This window comes from Lepus europaeus, unplaced genomic scaffold, assembly GCF_033115175.1.
Source record: "Lepus europaeus isolate LE1 unplaced genomic scaffold, mLepTim1.pri SCAFFOLD_55, whole genome shotgun sequence".
NCBI classification, from domain to species: Eukaryota; Metazoa; Chordata; class Mammalia; order Lagomorpha; family Leporidae; genus Lepus; species Lepus europaeus.
The window spans coordinates 1,754,524-1,774,975 of record NW_026909428.1 but is presented as its reverse complement, the minus strand read 5'-3'; positions in this window follow the sequence as shown (position 1 = coordinate 1,774,975).

The following is a 20,452-nucleotide window of genomic DNA, read 5'->3' as shown; positions in this document are numbered from 1 at the left end:
TAACGAAAAGACTTTGCTTTTCTCCAAAACCATTTGTACTGTTATATTCTCGGTCCATTGCATACAAATTCCACACCAGTTTGTCCGGATATGACTGGATGAAACCGGAAATATCCGGTTGATTTTTACCTAACTCAATCCCAGATATTGTTATCGCCTCTGTGTTGGTGTATTCCTGATATTATCCACAGACTTTATTGTTTTGAATGTTTTTTATCAGGGAACATTTAATTTTGTTTTTTGGAAACACTAATTGGTTCCACATGGTACACTAGCTCTACACATTCGTATTTTCTAGGGAGAAAGCTGGAGGAACTGCGGCAAACAAACATGATCTTTCTGTTTGTATAGATGACATTTGATGCACTTGCCTAACGTAAAGACTTTGCTTTTCTCCAAAACCATTTTCACTGTGATTTTTTTAGTTCATTGCATACGAATTCCACACCAGTTTGTCCGGATATGACTGGATGAAACCGGAAATATCTGGTTTTGTTTTGGCTAACTCAATCCCAGAAATTGCTACATCCTCTGTGTTTGTGTATTCCTGATATTATCCACAGACTTTATTGTTTTGAATGTTTTTTATCAGGGAACTTTTAATTTTCCGCTTGGAAACACTAATTGGTTCCACATGGAGACACCAGCTCTAAACATTCGTATTTTCTAGGGAGAAATCTAGAGGAACTGCGGCAAACAAACGTGATCTTTCTGTTTGTATAGATGACATTTGATGCACTTGCCCAACGAAAAGACTTTGCTTTTCTCCAAAACCATTTGTACTGTGATTTTTTTCGGTCCATTGCATACGAATTCCACACCAGTTTGTCCGGATATAACTGGATGAAACTGGAAATATCTGGTTTTGTTTGAGCTAACTCAATCCCAGATATTTTTACCGCCTCTGTGTTGGTGTATTCCAGATATTATCCACAGACTTTATTGTTTTGAATGCTTTTTATCATGGAACATTTAATTTTCTGCTTGGAAACACTAATTGGTTCCACATGGAGACACCAGCTCTACATATTCGTATTTTCTAGGGAGAAATCTAGAGGAACTGTGGCAAACAAACATTATAGTTCTGGTGGTATAGATGACATTTGATGCACTTGCCTAACGAAAAGACTTTGCTTTTCTCCAAAACCATTTTACTGTGATTTTTTCGGTCCATTGCATACGAATTCCACATCCGTTTCTCCCGATATGACTGGATGAAAACGGAAATATCCGGTTGATTTTTGCCTAACTCAATCCCAGATATTGTTACCGCCTCTGTGTTTGTGTATTCCTGATATTATCTACGGACTTTATTGTTTGAATGTTTTTTTTCAGGAAACATTTAATTTTCTGCTTGGAAACACTAATTGGTTCCACATGGAGACACCAGCTCTACACATTCGTATTTTCTATGGAGAAAGCTAGAGCAAATGCGGCAAACAAACATAATATTTCTGTTTGTATAGATGACATTTGATGCACTTGCCTAACGAAAAGACTTTGCTTTTCTCCAAAACCATTTGTACTGTTATATTCTCGGGCCATTTCATACCAATTCCACACCAGTTTGTCCGGATATAACTGGATGAAACTGGAAATATCTGGTTTTGTTTGAGCTAACTCAATCCCAGATATTGTTACCGCCTCTGTGTTTGTGTATTCCAGATATTATCCACAGACTTTATTGTTTTGAATGCTTTTTATCATGGAACATTTAATTTTCTGCTTGGAAACACTAATTGGTTCCACATGGAGACACCAGCTCTACATATTCGTATTTTCTAGGGAGAAATCTAGAGGAACTGTGGCAAACAAACATGATATTTCTGGTGGTATAGATGACATTTGATGCACTTGCCTAATGAAAAGAGTTTGCTTTTTTCCAAAACCATTTTACTGTGATTTTTTCGGTCCATTGCATACGAATTCCACATCCGTTTCTCCCGATATGACTGGATGAAACCGGAAATATCCGGTTGATTTTTGCCTAACTCAATCCCAGATATTGTTACCGCCTCTGTGTTTGTGTATTCCTGATATTATCTACGGACTTTATTGTTTTGAATGTTTTTTTTCAGATAACATTTTATTTTCTGCTTGGAAACACTAATTGTTTCCACATGGTGACACCAGCTCTATACATTCGTATTTTCTAGGGAGAAAGCTGGAGGAACTGCGGCAAACAAACATGATCTTTCTGTTTGTATAGATGACATGTGATGCACTTGCCTAACGAAAAGACTTTGCTTTTCTCCAAAACCATTTCTACTGTGATTTTCTCGGTCCATTGCATACGAAATCCACGCCAGTTTGTCCGGATATGACTGGATGAAACCGGAAATATCTGGTTTTGTTTGGCTAACTCAATCCCAGAAATTGCTACATCCTCTGTGTTTGTGCATTCCTGATATTATCTACGGACTTTATTCTTTTGAATGTTTTTTATCAGGTAACATTTAATTTTTTGCTTGGAGACACTAATTGGTACCACATGGAGACACCAGCTCTACACATTCGTATTTTCTAGGAAGAAAGCTAGAGGAACTGCGGCAAACAAACATGATCTTTCTGTTTGTATAGATGACATTTGATGCACTTGCCTAACGAAAAGACTTTGCTTTTCTCCAAAACAATTTTTACTGTGATTTTCTCGGTCCATTGCATACGAATTCCACACCAGTTTCTCCGGATATGACTGGATGAAAACGGAAATATCCGGTTGATTTTTACCTAACTGAATCCCAGATATTGTTACCGCCTCTGTGTTGGTGTATTCCTGATATTATCCACGGACTTTATTGTTTTGAATATTTTTTTTTCAGGAAACATTTAATTTTCTGCTTGGAAACAGTAATTGTTTCCACATGGACACACCAGCTCTACACATTCGTATTTTCTAGGGAGAAAGCTAGAGGAACTGCGGCAAACAAACATGATCTTTCTGTTTGTATAGATGACATTTGATGCACTTGCCTAACGTAAAGACTTTGCTTTTCTCCAAAACCATTTTCACTGTGATTTTTTTAGTTCATTGCATACGAATTCCACACCAGTTTGTCCGGATATGACTGGATGAAACCGGAAATATCTGGTTTTGTTTTGGCTAACTCAATCCCAGAAATTGCTACATCCTCTGTGTTTGTGTATTTCTGATATTATCTACAGACTTTATTGTTTTGAATGTTTTTTATCAGGGAACTTTTAATTTTCCGCTTGGAAACACTAATTGGTTCCACATGGAGACACCAGCTCTAAACATTCGTATTTTCTAGGGAGAAAGCTAGAGGAACTGCGGCAAACAAACATGATCTTTCTGTTTGTATAGATGACATTTGATGCACTTGCCTAACGAAAAGACTTTGCTTTTCTCCAAAACCATTTGTACTGTGATTTTTTTCGGTCCATTGCATACAAATTCCACACCAGTTTGTCCGGATATAACTGGATGAAACTGGAAATATCTGGTTTTGTTTGAGCTAACTCAATCCCAGATATTTTTACCGCCTCTGTGTTGGTGTATTCCAGATATTATCCACAGACTTTATTGTTTTGAATGCTTTTTATCATGGAACATTTAATTTTCTGCTTGGAAACACTAATTGGTTCCACATGGAGACACCAGCTCTACATATTCGTATTTTCTAGGGAGAAATCTAGAGGAACTGTGGCAAACAAACATGATATTTCTGGTGGTATAGATGACATTTGATGCACTTGCCTAATGAAAAGAGTTTGCTTTTTTCCAAAACCATTTTACTGTGATTTTTTCGGTCCATTGCATACGAATTCCACATCCGTTTCTCCCGATATGACTGGATGAAACTGGAAATATCCGGTTGATTTTTGCCTAACTCAATCCCAGATATTGTTACCGCCTCTGTGTTTGTGTATTCCTGATATTATCTACGGACTTTATTGTTTTGAATGTTTTTTTTCAGATAACATTTTATTTTCTGCTTGGAAACACTAATTGTTTCCACATGGTGACACCAGCTCTATACATTCGTATTTTCTAGGGAGAAAGCTGGAGGAACTGCGGCAAACAAACATGATCTTTCTGTTTGTATAGATGACATGTGATGCACTTGCCTAACGAAAAGACTTTGCTTTTCTCCAAAACCATTTCTACTGTGATTTTCTCGGTCCCTTGCATACGAATTCCACGCCAGTTTGTCCGGATATGACTGGATGAAACCGGAAATATCTGGTTTTGTTTGGCTAACTCAATCCCAGAAATTGCTACATCCTCTGTGTTTGTGCATTCCTGATATTATCTACGGACTTTATTCTTTTGAATGTTTTTTATCAGGTAACATTTAATTTTTTGCTTGGAGACACTAATTGGTACCACATGGAGACACCAGCTCTACACATTCGTATTTTCTAGGAAGAAAGCTAGAGGAACTGCGGCAAACAAACATGATCTTTCTGTTTGTATAGATGACATTTGATGCACTTGCCTAACGAAAAGACTTTGCTTTTCTCCAAAACAATTTTTACTGTGATTTTCTCGGTCCATTGCATACGAATTCCACACCAGTTTCTCCGGATATGACTGGATGAAAACGGAAATATCCGGTTGATTTTTACCTAACTGAATCCCAGATATTGTTACCGCCTCTGTGTTGGTGTATTCCTGATATTATCCACGGACTTTATTGTTTTGAATATTTTTTTTTCAGGAAACATTTAATTTTCTGCTTGGAAACAGTAATTGTTTCCACATGGACACACCAGCTCTACACATTCGTATTTTCTAGGGAGAAAGCTAGAGGAACTGCGGCAAACAAACATGATCTTTCTGTTTGTATAGATGACATTTGATGCACTTGCCTAACGAAAAGACTTTGCTTTTCTCCAAAACCATTTCTACTGTAATTTTCTCAGTCCATTGCATACGAATTCCACACCAGTTTGTCCGGATATGACTGGATGAAACCGGAAATATCCGGTTGATTTTTGCCTAACTCAATCCCAGAAATTGCTACATCCTCTGTGTTTGTGCATTCCTGATATTATCTACGGACTTTATTCTTTTGAATGTTTTTTATCAGGGAACATTTAATTTTCTGCTTGGAGACACTAATTGGTTCCACATGGAGACACCATCTCTACACATTCGTATTTTCTAGGAAGAAAGCTAGAGGAACTGCGGCAAACAAACATGATATTTCTGTTTGTATAGATGACATTTGATGCACTTGCCTAACGAAAAGACTATGCTTTTCTCCAAAACAATTTTTACCGTGATTTTCTCGGTCCATTGCATACGAATTCCACGCCAGTTTCTCCGGATATGACTGGATGAAAACGGAAATATCCGGTTGATTTTTACCTAACTCAATCCCAGATATTGTTACCGCCTCTGTGTATGTGTATTCCTGATATTATCCACGGATTTTATTGTTTTGAATGTTTTTTTTTTCAGGAAACATTTAATTTTCTGCTTGGAAACAGTAATTGTTTCCACATGGACACACCAGCTCTACACATTCGTATTTTCTAGGGAGAAAGCTAGAGGAACTGCGGCAAACAAACATGATCTTTCTGTTTGTATAGATGACATTTCATGCACTTGCCTAACGAAAAGACTTTGCTTTTCTCCAAAACCGTTTCTACTGTGATTTTCTCGGTCCATTGCATACGAATTCCACACCAGTTTGTCCGGATATGACTGGATGAAACCGGAAATATCCGGTTGATTTTTGCCTAACACAATCCCAGATATTGTTACCGCCTCTGTGTTTGTGTATTCCTGATATTATCTACGGACTTTATTGTTTGAATGTTTTTTTTCAGGAAACATTTAATTTTCTGCTTGGAAACACTAATTGGTTCCACATGGAGACACCAGCTCTACACATTCGTATTTTCTATGGAGAAAGCTAGAGCAAATGCGGCAAACAAACATAATATTTCTGTTTGTAAAGATGACATTTGATGCACTTGCCTAACGAAAAGACTTTGCTTTTCTCCAAAACCATTTGTACTGTTATTTTCTCGGGCCATTTCATACGAATTCCACACCAGTTTGTCCGGATATGACTGGATGAAACCGGAAATATCTGGTTTTGTTTTGGCTAACTCAATCCCAGATATTGTTACCGCCTCTGTGTTTGTGTATTCCTGATATTATCCACAGACTTTATTGTTTTGAATGTTTTTTATCAGGGAACATTTAATTTTGTTTTTTGGAAACACGAATTGGTTCCACATGGTACACTAGCTCTACAGATTTGTATTTTCTAGGGAGAAAGCTGGAGGAACTGCGGCAAACAAACATGATCTTTCTGTTTGTATAGATGACATTTGATGCACTTGCCTAACGTAAAGACATTGCTTTTCTCCAAAACCATTTTCACTGTGATTTTTTTAGTTCATTGCATACGAATTCCACACCAGTTTGTCCGGAAATGACTGGATGAAACCGGAAATATCTGGTTTTGTTTTGGCTAACTCAATCCCAGAAATTGCTACATCCTCTGTGTTTGTGTATTTCTGATATTATCTACAGACGTTATTGTTTTGAATGTTTTTTATCAGGGAACTTTTAATTTTCCGCTTGGAAACACTAATTGGTTCCACATGGAGACACCAGCTCTACACATTCGTATTTTCTAGGGAGAAAGCTAGAGGAACTGCGGCAAACAAACATGATCTTTCTGTTTGTATAGATGACATGTGATGCACTTGCCTAACGAAAAGACTTTGCTTTTCTCCAAAACCATTTGTACTGTGATTTTTTTCGGTCCATTGCATACGAATTCCACGCCAGTTTGTCCGGATATGACTCGATGCAAATGGAAATATCTGGTTTTGTTTAAGCTAACTCAATCCCAGATATTGTTACCGCCTCTGTGTTGGTGTATTCCAGATATTATCCACAGACTTTATTGTTTTGAATGTTTTTTATCAAGGAACATTTAATTTTCTGCTTGGAAACACTAATTGGTTCCACATGGACACACCAGCTCTACATATTCGTATTTTCTAGGGAGAAAACTATAGGAACTGTGGCAAACAAACATGATATTTCTGTTGGTATAGATGACATTTGATGCACTTGCCTAATGAAAAGACTTTGCTTTTTTCCAAAACCATTTTACTGTGATTTTTTCGGTCCATTGCATACGAATTCCACATCCGTTTCTCCCGATATGACTGGATGAAACCGGAAATATCCGGATGATTTTTGCCTAACTCAATCCCAGATATTGTTACCGCCTCTGTGTTTGTGTATTCCTGATATTATCTACGGACTTTATTGTTTTGAATGTTTTTTTTCAGATAACATTTAATTTTCTACTTGGAAACACTAATTGGTTCCACATGGTGACACGAGCTCTATACATTCGTATTTTCTAGGGAGAAAGCTGGAGGAACTGCGGCAAACAAACATGATCTTTCTGTTTGTATAGATGACATTTGATGCACTTGCCTAACGAAAAGACTTTGCTTTTCTCCAAAACAATTTTTACTGTGATTTTCTCGGTCCATTGCATACGAATTCCACGCCAGTTTCTCCGGATATGACTGGATGAAACCGGAAATATCCGGTTGATTTTTACCTAACTCAATCCCAGATATTGTTACCGCCTATGTGTATGTGTATTCCTGATATTATCCACGGACTTTATTGTTTTGAATGTTTTTTTTCAGGAAACATTTAATTTTCTGCTTTGAAACAGTAATTGATTCCACATGGACACACCAGCTCTACACATTCGTATTTTCTAGGGAGAAAGCTAGAGGAACTACGGTAAACAAACATGATCTTTCTGTTGGTATAGATGACATTTGATGCACTTGCCTAACGAAAAGACTTTGCTTTTCTCCAAAACCATTTGTACTGTTATATTCTCGGTACATTGCTTACGAATTCCACACCAGTTTGTCCGGATATGACTGGATGAAACCGGAAATATCCGGTTGATTTTTACCTAACTCAATCCCAGATATTGTTATCGCCTATGTGTATGTGTATTCCTGATATTATCCACGTACTTTATTGTTTTGAATGTTTTTTATCAGGGAACATTTAATTTTGTTTTTTGGAAACACTAATTGGTTCCACATGGTACACTAGCTCTACACATTCGTATTTTCTAGGAAGAAAGCTGGAGGAACTGCGGCAAACAAACATGATCTTTCTGTTTGTATAGATGACATTTGATGCACTTGCCTAACGAAAAGACTTTGCTTTTCTCCAAAACCATTTCTACTGTGATTTTCTCGGTCCATTGCATACGAATTCCATGCCAGTTTGTCCGGATATGACTGGATGAAACCGGAAATATCTGGTTTTGTTTGGCTAACTCAATCCCAGAAATTGCTACATCCTCTGTGTTTGTGCATTCCTGATATTATCTACGGACTTTATTCTTTTGAATGTTTTTAAAAAGGAAACATTTAATTTTCTGCTTGGAGACACTAATTGGTTCCACATGGACACACCAGCTCTACACATTCGTATTTTCTAGGAAGAAAGCTAGAGGAACTGCGGCAAACAAACATGATCTTTCTGTTTGTATAGATGACATTTGATGCACTTGCCTAACGAAAAGACTTTGCTTTTCTCCAAAACAATTTTTACTGTGATTTTCTTGGTCCATTGCATACGAATTCCACGCCAGTTTCTCCGGATATGACTGGATGAAAACGGAAATATCCGGTTGATTTTTACCTAACTCAATCCCAGATATTGTTACCGCCTCTGTGTTGGTGTATTCCAGATACTATCCACAGACTTTATTGTTTTGAATATTTTTTTTCAGGAAACATTTAATTTTCTGCTTGGAAACAGTAATTGTTTCCACATGGACACACCAGCTCTACACATTCGTATTTTCTAGGGAGAAAGCTAGAGGAACTGCGGCAAACACACATGATCTTTCTGTTTGTATAGATGACATTTGATGCACTTGCCTAACGAAAAGACTTTGCTTTTCTCCAAAACCATTTCTACTGTAATTTTCTCGGTCCATTGCATACGAATTCCACACCAGTTTGTCCGGATATGACTGGATGAAACCGGAAATATCCGGTTGATTTTTGCCTAACTCAATCCCAGATATTGTTACCGCCTCTGTGTTTGTGTATTCCTGATATTATCTACGGACTTTATTGTTTGAATGTTTTTTTTTCAGGAAACATTTAATTTTCTGCTTGGAAACACTAATTGGTTCCACATGGAGACACCAGCTCTACACATTCGTATTTTCTATGGAGAAAGCTAGAGCAAATGCGGCAAACAAACATATTATTTCTGTTTGTATAGATGACATTTGATGCACTTGCCTAACGAAAAGACTGTGCTTTTCTCCAAAACCATTTGTACTGTTATTTTCTCGGGCCATTTCATACGAATTCCACACCAGTTTGTCCGGATATGACTGGATGAAACCGGAAATATCCGGTTCATTTTTACCTAACTCAATCCCAGATATTGTTATCGCCTCTGTGTTTGTGTATTCCTGATATTATGCACAGACTTTATTGTTTTGAATGTTTTTTATCAGGGGACATTTATTTTTGTTTTTTGGAAACACTAATTGGTTCCACATGGTACACTAGCTCTACACATTCGTATTTTCTAGGGAGAAAGCTGGAGGAACTGCCGCAAACAAACATGATCTTTCTGTTTGTATAGATGACATTTGATGCACTTGCCTAACGTAAAGACTTTGCTTTTCTCCAAAACCATTTTCACTGTGATTTTTTTAGTTCATTGCATACGAATTCCACACCAGTTTGTCCGGATATGACTGGATGAAACCGGAAATATCTGGTTTTGTTTTGGCTAACTCAATCCCAGAAATTGCTACATCCTCTGTGTTTGTGTATTTCTGATATTATCTACAGACTTTATTGTTTTGAATGTTTTTTATCAGGAAACATTTAATTTTCTGCTTGGAGACACTAATTGGTTCCACATGGAGACACCAGCTCTAAACATTCGTATTTTCTAGGGAGAAAGCTAGAGGAACTGCGGCAAAGAAACATGATCTTTCTGTTTGTATAGATGACATTTGATGCACTTGCCTAACGAAAAGACTTTGCTTTTCTCCAAAACCATTTGTACTGTGATTTTTTTCGGTCCATTGCATACGAATTCCACACCAGTTTGTCCGGATATAACTGGATGAAACTGGAAATATCTGGTTTTGTTTGAGCTAACTCAATCCCAGATATTTTTACCGCCTCTGTGTTGGTGTTTTCCAGATATTATCCACAGACTTTATTGTTTTGAATGCTTTTTATCATGGAACATTTAATTTTCTGCTTGGAAACACTAATTGGTTCCACATGGAGACACCAGCTCTACATATTCGTATTTTCTAGGGAGAAATCTAGAGGAACTCTGGCAAACAAACATGATATTTCTGGTGGTATAGGTGACATTTGATGCACTTGCCTAATGAAAAGAGTTTGCTTTTTTCCAAAACCATTTTACTGTGATTTTTTCGGTCCATTGCATACGAATTCCACTCCAGTTTGTCCGGATATGACTGGATGAAACCGGAAATATCCGGTTGATTTTTGCCTAACTCAATCCCAGATATTGTTACCATCTCTGTGTTTGTGTATTCCTGATATTATCCACGGACTTTATTGTTTTGAATGTTTTTTTTCAGGAAACATTTAATTTTCTGCTTGGAAACAGTAATTGTTTCCACATGGACACACCAGCTCTACACATTCGTATTTTCTAGGGAGAAAGCTAGAGGAACTGCGGCAAACAAACATGATCTTTCTGTTTGTATAGATGACATTTGATGCACTTGCCTAACGAAAAGACTTTGCTTTTCTCCAAAACCATTTCTACTGTAATTTTCTCGGTCCATTGCATACGAATTCCACATCCGTTTCTCCCGATATGACTGGATGAAACCGGAAATATCCGGTTGATTTTTGCCTAACTCAATCCCAGATATTGTTACCGCCTCTGTGTTTGTGTATTCCTGATATTATCTACGGACTTTATTGTTTGAATGTTTTTTTTCAGGAAACATTTAATTTTCTGCTTGGAAACACTAATTGGTTCCACATGGAGACACCAGCTCTACACATTCGTATTTTCTATGGAGAAAGCTTGAGCAAATGCGGCAAACAAACATAATCGTTCTGTTTGTATAGATGACATTTGATGCACTTGCCTAACGAAAAGACTTTGCTTTTCTCCAAAACCATTTGTACTGTTATTTTCTCGGGCCATTTCATACGAATTCCACACCAGTTTGTCCGGATATGACTGGATGAAACCGGAAATATCTGGTTTTTTTTTGGCTAACTCAATCCCAGATATTGTTACCGCCTCTGTGTTTGTGTATTCCTGATATTATCCACAGACTTTATTGTTTTGAATGTTTTTTATCAGGGAACATTTAATTTTGTTTTTTGGAAACACTAATTGGTTCCACATGGTACACTAGCTCTACACATTCGTATTTTCTAGGGAGAAAGCTGGAGGAACTGCGGCAAAGAAACATGATCTTTCTGTTTGTATAGATGACATTTGATGCACTTGCCTAACGTAAAGACATTGCTTTTCTCCAAAACCATTTTCACTGTGATTTTTTTAGTTCATTGCATACGAATTCCACACCAGTTTGTCCGGAAATGACTGGATGAAACCGGAAATATCTGGTTTTGTTTTGGCTAACTCAATCCCAGAAATTGCTACATCCTCTGTGTTTGTGTATTTCTGATATTATCTACAGACGTTATTATTTTGAATGTTTTTTATCAGGGAACTTTTAATTTTCCGCTTGGAAACACTAATTGGTTCCACATGGAGACACCAGCTCTACACATTCGTATTTTCTAGGGAGAAAGCTAGAGGAACTGCGGCAAACAAACATGATCTTTCTGTTTGTATAGATGACATGTGATGCACTTGCCTAACGAAAAGACTTTGCTTTTCTCCAAAACCATTTGTACTGTGATTTTTTTCGGTCCATTGCATACGAATTCCACGCCAGTTTGTCCGGATATGACTGGATGCAACTGGAAATATCTGGTTTTGTTTAAGCTAACTCAATCCCAGATATTGTTACCGCCTCTGTGTTGGTGTATTCCAGATATTATCCACAGACTTTATTGTTTTGAATGTTTTTTATCAGGGAACATTTAATTTTCTGCTTGGAAACACTAATTGGTTCCACATGGAGACACCAGCTCTAAACATTCGTATTTTCTAGGGAGAAAGCTAGAGGAACTGCGGCAAAGAAACATGATCTTTCTGTTTGTATAGATGACATTTGATGCACTTGCCTAACGAAAAGACTTTGCTTTTCTCCAAAACCATTTGTACTGTGATTTTTTTCGGTCCATTGCATACGAATTCCACACCAGTTTGTCCGGATATAACTGGATGAAACTGGAAATATCTGGTTTTGTTTGAGCTAACTCAATCCCAGATATTTTTACCGCCTCTGTGTTGGTGTTTTCCAGATATTATCCACAGACTTTATTGTTTTGAATGCTTTTTATCATGGAACATTTAATTTTCTGCTTGGAAACACTAATTGGTTCCACATGGAGACACCAGCTCTACATATTCGTATTTTCTAGGGAGAAATCTAGAGGAACTCTGGCAAACAAACATGATATTTCTGGTGGTATAGGTGACATTTGATGCACTTGCCTAATGAAAAGAGTTTGCTTTTTTCCAAAACCATTTTACTGTGATTTTTTCGGTCCATTGCATACGAATTCCACTCCAGTTTGTCCGGATATGACTGGATGAAACCGGAAATATCCGGTTGATTTTTGCCTAACTCAATCCCAGATATTGTTACCATCTCTGTGTTTGTGTATTCCTGATATTATCCACGGACTTTATTGTTTTGAATGTTTTTTTTCAGGAAACATTTAATTTTCTGCTTGGAAACAGTAATTGTTTCCACATGGACACACCAGCTCTACACATTCGTATTTTCTAGGGAGAAAGCTAGAGGAACTGCGGCAAACAAACATGATCTTTCTGTTTGTATAGATGACATTTGATGCACTTGCCTAACGAAAAGACTTTGCTTTTCTCCAAAACAATTTTTACTGTGATTTTCTTGGTCCATTGCATACGAATTCCACGCCAGTTTCTCCGGATATGACTGGATGAAAACGGAAATATCCGGTTGATTTTTACCTAACTCAATCCCAGATATTGTTACCGCCTATGTGTTGGTGTATTCCAGATACTATCCACAGACTTTATTGTTTTGAATATTTTTTTTCAGGAAACATTTAATTTTCTGCTTGGAAACAGTAATTGTTTCCACATGGACACACCAGCTCTACACATTCGTATTTTCTAGGGAGAAAGCTAGAGGAACTGCGGCAAACACACATGATCTTTCTGTTTGTATAGATGACATTTGATGCACTTGCCTAACGAAAAGACTTTGCTTTTCTCCAAAACCATTTCTACTGTAATTTTCTCGGTCCATTGCATACGAATTCCACACCAGTTTGTCCGGATATGACTGGATGAAACCGGAAATATCCGGTTGATTTTTGCCTAACTCAATCCCAGATATTGTTACCGCCTCTGTGTTTGTGTATTCCTGATATTATCTACGGACTTTATTGTTTGAATGTTTTTTTTTCAGGAAACATTTAATTTTCTGCTTGGAAACACTAATTGGTTCCACATGGAGACACCAGCTCTACACATTCGTATTTTCTATGGAGAAAGCTAGAGCAAATGCGGCAAACAAACATATTATTTCTGTTTGTATAGATGACATTTGATGCACTTGCCTAACGAAAAGACTGTGCTTTTCTCCAAAACCATTTGTACTGTTATTTTCTCGGGCCATTTCATACGAATTCCACACCAGTTTGTCCGGATATGACTGGATGAAACCGGAAATATCCGGTTCATTTTTACCTAACTCAATCCCAGATATTGTTATCGCCTCTGTGTTTGTGTATTCCTGATATTATGCACAGACTTTATTGTTTTGAATGTTTTTTATCAGGGGACATTTATTTTTGTTTTTTGGAAACACTAATTGGTTCCACATGGTACACTAGCTCTACACATTCGTATTTTCTAGGGAGAAAGCTGGAGGAACTGCCGCAAACAAACATGATCTTTCTGTTTGTATAGATGACATTTGATGCACTTGCCTAACGTAAAGACTTTGCTTTTCTCCAAAACCATTTTCACTGTGATTTTTTTAGTTCATTGCATACGAATTCCACACCAGTTTGTCCGGATATGACTGGATGAAACCGGAAATATCTGGTTTTGTTTTGGCTAACTCAATCCCAGAAATTGCTACATCCTCTGTGTTTGTGTATTTCTGATATTATCTACAGACTTTATTGTTTTGAATGTTTTTTATCAGGAAACATTTAATTTTCTGCTTGGAGACACTAATTGGTTCCACATGGAGACACCAGCTCTAAACATTCGTATTTTCTAGGGAGAAAGCTAGAGGAACTGCGGCAAAGAAACATGATCTTTCTGTTTGTATAGATGACATTTGATGCACTTGCCTAACGAAAAGACTTTGCTTTTCTCCAAAACCATTTGTACTGTGATTTTTTTCGGTCCATTGCATACGAATTCCACACCAGTTTGTCCGGATATAACTGGATGAAACTGGAAATATCTGGTTTTGTTTGAGCTAACTCAATCCCAGATATTTTTACCGCCTCTGTGTTGGTGTTTTCCAGATATTATCCACAGACTTTATTGTTTTGAATGCTTTTTATCATGGAACATTTAATTTTCTGCTTGGAAACACTAATTGGTTCCACATGGAGACACCAGCTCTACATATTCGTATTTTCTAGGGAGAAATCTAGAGGAACTCTGGCAAACAAACATGATATTTCTGGTGGTATAGGTGACATTTGATGCACTTGCCTAATGAAAAGAGTTTGCTTTTTTCCAAAACCATTTTACTGTGATTTTTTCGGTCCATTGCATACGAATTCCACTCCAGTTTGTCCGGATATGACTGGATGAAACCGGAAATATCCGGTTGATTTTTGCCTAACTCAATCCCAGATATTGTTACCATCTCTGTGTTTGTGTATTCCTGATATTATCCACGGACTTTATTGTTTTGAATGTTTTTTTTCAGGAAACATTTAATTTTCTGCTTGGAAACAGTAATTGTTTCCACATGGACACACCAGCTCTACACATTCGTATTTTCTAGGGAGAAAGCTAGAGGAACTGCGGCAAACAAACATGATCTTTCTGTTTGTATAGATGACATTTGATGCACTTGCCTAACGAAAAGACTTTGCTTTTCTCCAAAACCATTTCTACTGTAATTTTCTCGGTCCATTGCATACGAATTCCACATCCGTTTCTCCCGATATGACTGGATGAAACCGGAAATATCCGGTTGATTTTTGCCTAACTCAATCCCAGATATTGTTACCGCCTCTGTGTTTGTGTATTCCTGATATTATCTACGGACTTTATTGTTTGAATGTTTTTTTTCAGGAAACATTTAATTTTCTGCTTGGAAACACTAATTGGTTCCACATGGAGACACCAGCTCTACACATTCGTATTTTCTATGGAGAAAGCTTGAGCAAATGCGGCAAACAAACATAATCGTTCTGTTTGTATAGATGACATTTGATGCACTTGCCTAACGAAAAGACTTTGCTTTTCTCCAAAACCATTTGTACTGTTATTTTCTCGGGCCATTTCATACGAATTCCACACCAGTTTGTCCGGATATGACTGGATGAAACCGGAAATATCTGGTTTTTTTTTGGCTAACTCAATCCCAGATATTGTTACCGCCTCTGTGTTTGTGTATTCCTGATATTATCCACAGACTTTATTGTTTTGAATGTTTTTTATCAGGGAACATTTAATTTTGTTTTTTGGAAACACTAATTGGTTCCACATGGTACACTAGCTCTACACATTCGTATTTTCTAGGGAGAAAGCTGGAGGAACTGCGGCAAAGAAACATGATCTTTCTGTTTGTATAGATGACATTTGATGCACTTGCCTAACGTAAAGACATTGCTTTTCTCCAAAACCATTTTCACTGTGATTTTTTTAGTTCATTGCATACGAATTCCACACCAGTTTGTCCGGAAATGACTGGATGAAACCGGAAATATCTGGTTTTGTTTTGGCTAACTCAATCCCAGAAATTGCTACATCCTCTGTGTTTGTGTATTTCTGATATTATCTACAGACGTTATTATTTTGAATGTTTTTTATCAGGGAACTTTTAATTTTCCGCTTGGAAACACTAATTGGTTCCACATGGAGACACCAGCTCTACACATTCGTATTTTCTAGGGAGAAAGCTAGAGGAACTGCGGCAAACAAACATGATCTTTCTGTTTGTATAGATGACATGTGATGCACTTGCCTAACGAAAAGACTTTGCTTTTCTCCAAAACCATTTGTACTGTGATTTTTTTCGGTCCATTGCATACGAATTCCACGCCAGTTTGTCCGGATATGACTGGATGCAACTGGAAATATCTGGTTTTGTTTAAGCTAACTCAATCCCAGATATTGTTACCGCCTCTGTGTTGGTGTATTCCAGATATTATCCACAGACTTTATTGTTTTGAATGTTTTTTATCAGGGAACATTTAATTTTCTGCTTGGAAACACTAATTGGTTCCACATGAACACACCAGCTCTACATATTCGTATTTTCTAGGGAGAAAACTATAGGAACTGTGGCAAACAAACATGATATTTCTGTTGGTATAGATGACATTTGATGCACTTGCCTAATGAAAAGACTTTGCTTTTTTCCAAAACCATTTTACTGTGATTTTTTCGGTCCATTGCATACGAATTCCACATCCGTTTCTCCCGATATGACTGGATGAAACCGGAAATATCCGGATGATATTTGGCTAACTCAATCCCAGATATTGTTACCGCCTCTGTGTTTGTGTATTCCTGATATTATCCACGTACTTTATTGTTTTGAATGTTTTTTATCAGGGAACATTTAATTTTGTTTTTTGGAAACACTAATTGGTTCCACATGGTACACTAGCTCTACACATTCGTATTTTCTAGGAAGAAAGCTGGAGGAACTGCGGCAAACAAACATGATCTTTCTGTTTGTATAGATGACATTTGATGCACTTGCCTAACGAAAAGACTTTGCTTTTCTCCAAAACCATTTCTACTGTGATTTTCTCGGTCCATTGCATACGAATTCCATGCCAGTTTGTCCGGATATGACTGGATGAAACCGGAAATATCTGGTTTTGTTTGGCTAACTCAATCCCAGAAATTGCTACATCCTCTGTGTTTGTGCATTCCTGATATTATCTACGGACTTTATTCTTTTGAATGTTTTTTATCAGGAAACATTTAATTTTCTGCTTGGAGACACTAATTGGTTCCACATGGACACACCAGCTCTACACATTCGTATTTTCTAGGAAGAAAGCTAGAGGAACTCGGCAAACAAACATGATCTTTCTGTTTGTATAGATGACATTTGATGCACTTGCCTAACGAAAAGACTTTGCTTTTCTCCAAAACAATTTTTACTGTGATTTTCTTGGTCCATTGCATACGAATTCCACGCCAGTTTCTCCGGATATGACTGGATGAAAACGGAAATATCCGGTTGATTTTTACCTAACTCAATCCCAGATATTGTTACCGCCTCTGTGTTGGTGTATTCCAGATACTATCCACAGACTTTATTGTTTTGAATATTTTTTTTCAGGAAACATTTAATTTTCTGCTTGGAAACACTAATTGTTTCCACATGGACACACCAGCTCTACACATTCGTATTTTCTAGGGAGAAAGCCAGAGGAACTGCGGCAAACACACATGATCTTTCTGTTTGTATAGATGACATTTGATGCACTTGCCTAACGAAAAGACTTTGCTTTTCTCCAAAACCATTTCTACTGTAATTTTCTCGGTCCATTGCATACGAATTCCACACCAGTTTGTCCGGATATGACTGGATGAAACCGGAAATATCCGGTTGATTTTTGCCTAACTCAATCCCAGATATTGTTACCGCCTCTGTGTTTGTGTATTCCTGATATTATCTACGGACTTTATTGTTTGAATGTTTTTTTTTCAGGAAACATTTAATTTTCTGCTTGGAAACACTAATTGGTTCCACATGGAGACACCAGCTCTACACATTCGTATTTTCTATGGAGAAAGCTAGAGCAAATGCGGCAAACAAACATATTATTTCTGTTTGTATAGATGACATTTGATGCACTTGCCTAACGAAAAGACTGTGCTTTTCTCCAAAACCATTTGTACTGTTATTTTCTCGGGCCATTTCATACGAATTCCACACCAGTTTGTCCGGATATGACTGGATGAAACCGGAAATATCCGGTTGATTTTTACCTAACTCAATCCCAGATATTGTTATCGCCTCTGTGTTTGTGTATTCCTGATATTATCCACAGACTTTATTGTTTTGAATGTTTTTTATCAGGGGACATTTATTTTTGTTTTTTGGAAACACTAATTGGTTCCACATGGTACACTAGCTCTACACATTCGTATTTTCTAGGGAGAAAGCTGGAGGAACTGCCGCAAACAAACATGATCTTTCTGTTTGTATAGATGACATTTGATGCACTTGCCTAACGTAAAGACTTTGCTTTTCTCCAAAACCATTTTCACTGTGATTTTTTTAGTTCATTGCATACGAATTCCACACCAGTTTGTCCGGATATGACTGGATGAAACCGGAAATATCTGGTTTTGTTTTGGCTAACTCAATCCCAGAAATTGCTACATCCTCTGTGTTTGTGTATTTCTGATATTATCTACAGACTTTATTGTTTTGAATGTTTTTTATCAGGGAACATTTAATTTTCTGCTTGGAAACACTAATTGGTTCCACATGGAGACACCAGCTCTAAACATTCGTATTTTATAGGGAGAAAGCTAGAGGAACTGCGGCAAACAAACATGATCTTTCTGTTTGTATAGATGACATTTGATGCACTTGCCTAACGAAAAGACTTTGCTTTTCTCCAAAACCATTTGTACTGTGATTTTTTTCGGTCCATTGCATACGAATTCCACACCAGTTTGTCCGGATATAACTGGATGAAACTGGAAATATCTGGTTTTGTTTGAGCTAACTCAATCCCAGATATTTTTACCGCCTCTGTGTTGGTGTTTTCCAGATATTATCCACAGACTTTATTGTTTTGAATGCTTTTTATCATGGAACATTTAATTTTCTGCTTGGAAACACTAATTGGTTCCACATGGAGACACCAGCTCTACATATTCGTATTTTCTAGGGAGAAATCTAGAGGAACTCTGGCAAACAAACATGATATTTCTGGTGGTATAGGTGACATTTGATGCACTTGCCTAATGAAAAGAGTTTGCTTTTTTCGAAAACCATTTTACTGTGATTTTTTCGGTCCATTGCATACGAATTCCACTCCAGTTTGTCCGGATATGACTGGATGAAACCGGAAATATCCGGTTGATTTTTGCCTAACTCAATCCCAGATATTGTTACCATCTCTGTGTTTGTGTATTCCTGATATTATCCACGGACTTTATTGTTTTGAATGTTTTTTTTCAGGAAACATTTAATTTTCTGCTTGGAAACAGTAATTGTTTCCACATGGACACACCAGCTCTACACATTCGTATTTTCTAGGGAGAAAGCTAGAGGAACTGCGGCAAACAAACATGATCTTTCTGTTTGTATAGATGACATTTGATGCACTTGCCTAACGAAAAGACTTTGCTTTTCTCCAAAACCATTTCTACTGTAATTTTCTCGGTCCATTGCATACGAATTCCACATCCGTTTCTCCCGATATGACTGGATGAAACCGGAAATATCCGGTTGATTTTTGCCTAACTCAATCCCAGATATAGTTACCGCCTCTGTGTTTGTGTATTCCTGATATTATCTACGGACTTTATTGTTTGAATGTTTTTTTTCAGGAAACATTTAATTTTCTGCTTGGAAACACTAATTGGTTCCACATGGAGACACCAGCTCTACACATTCGTATTTTCTATGGAGAAAGCTAGAGCAAATGCGGCAAACAAACATAATCTTTCTGTTTGTATAGATGACATTTGATGCACTTGCCTAACGAAAAGACTTTGCTTTTCTCCAAAACCATTTGTACTGTTATTTTCTCGGGCCATTTCATACGAATTCCACACCAGTTTGTCCGGATATGACTGGATGAAACCGGAAATATCTGGTTTTTTTTTGGCTAACTCAATCCCAGATATTGTTACCGCCTCTGTGTTTGTGTATTCCAGATATTATCCACAGACTTTATTGTTTTGAATGTTTTTTATCAGGGAACATTTAATTTTGTTTTTTGGAAACACTAATTGGTTCCACATGGTACACTAGCTCTACACATTCGTATTTTCTAGGGAGAAAGCTGGAGGAACTGCGGCAAAGAAACATGATCTTTCTGTTTGTATAGATGACATTTGATGCACTTG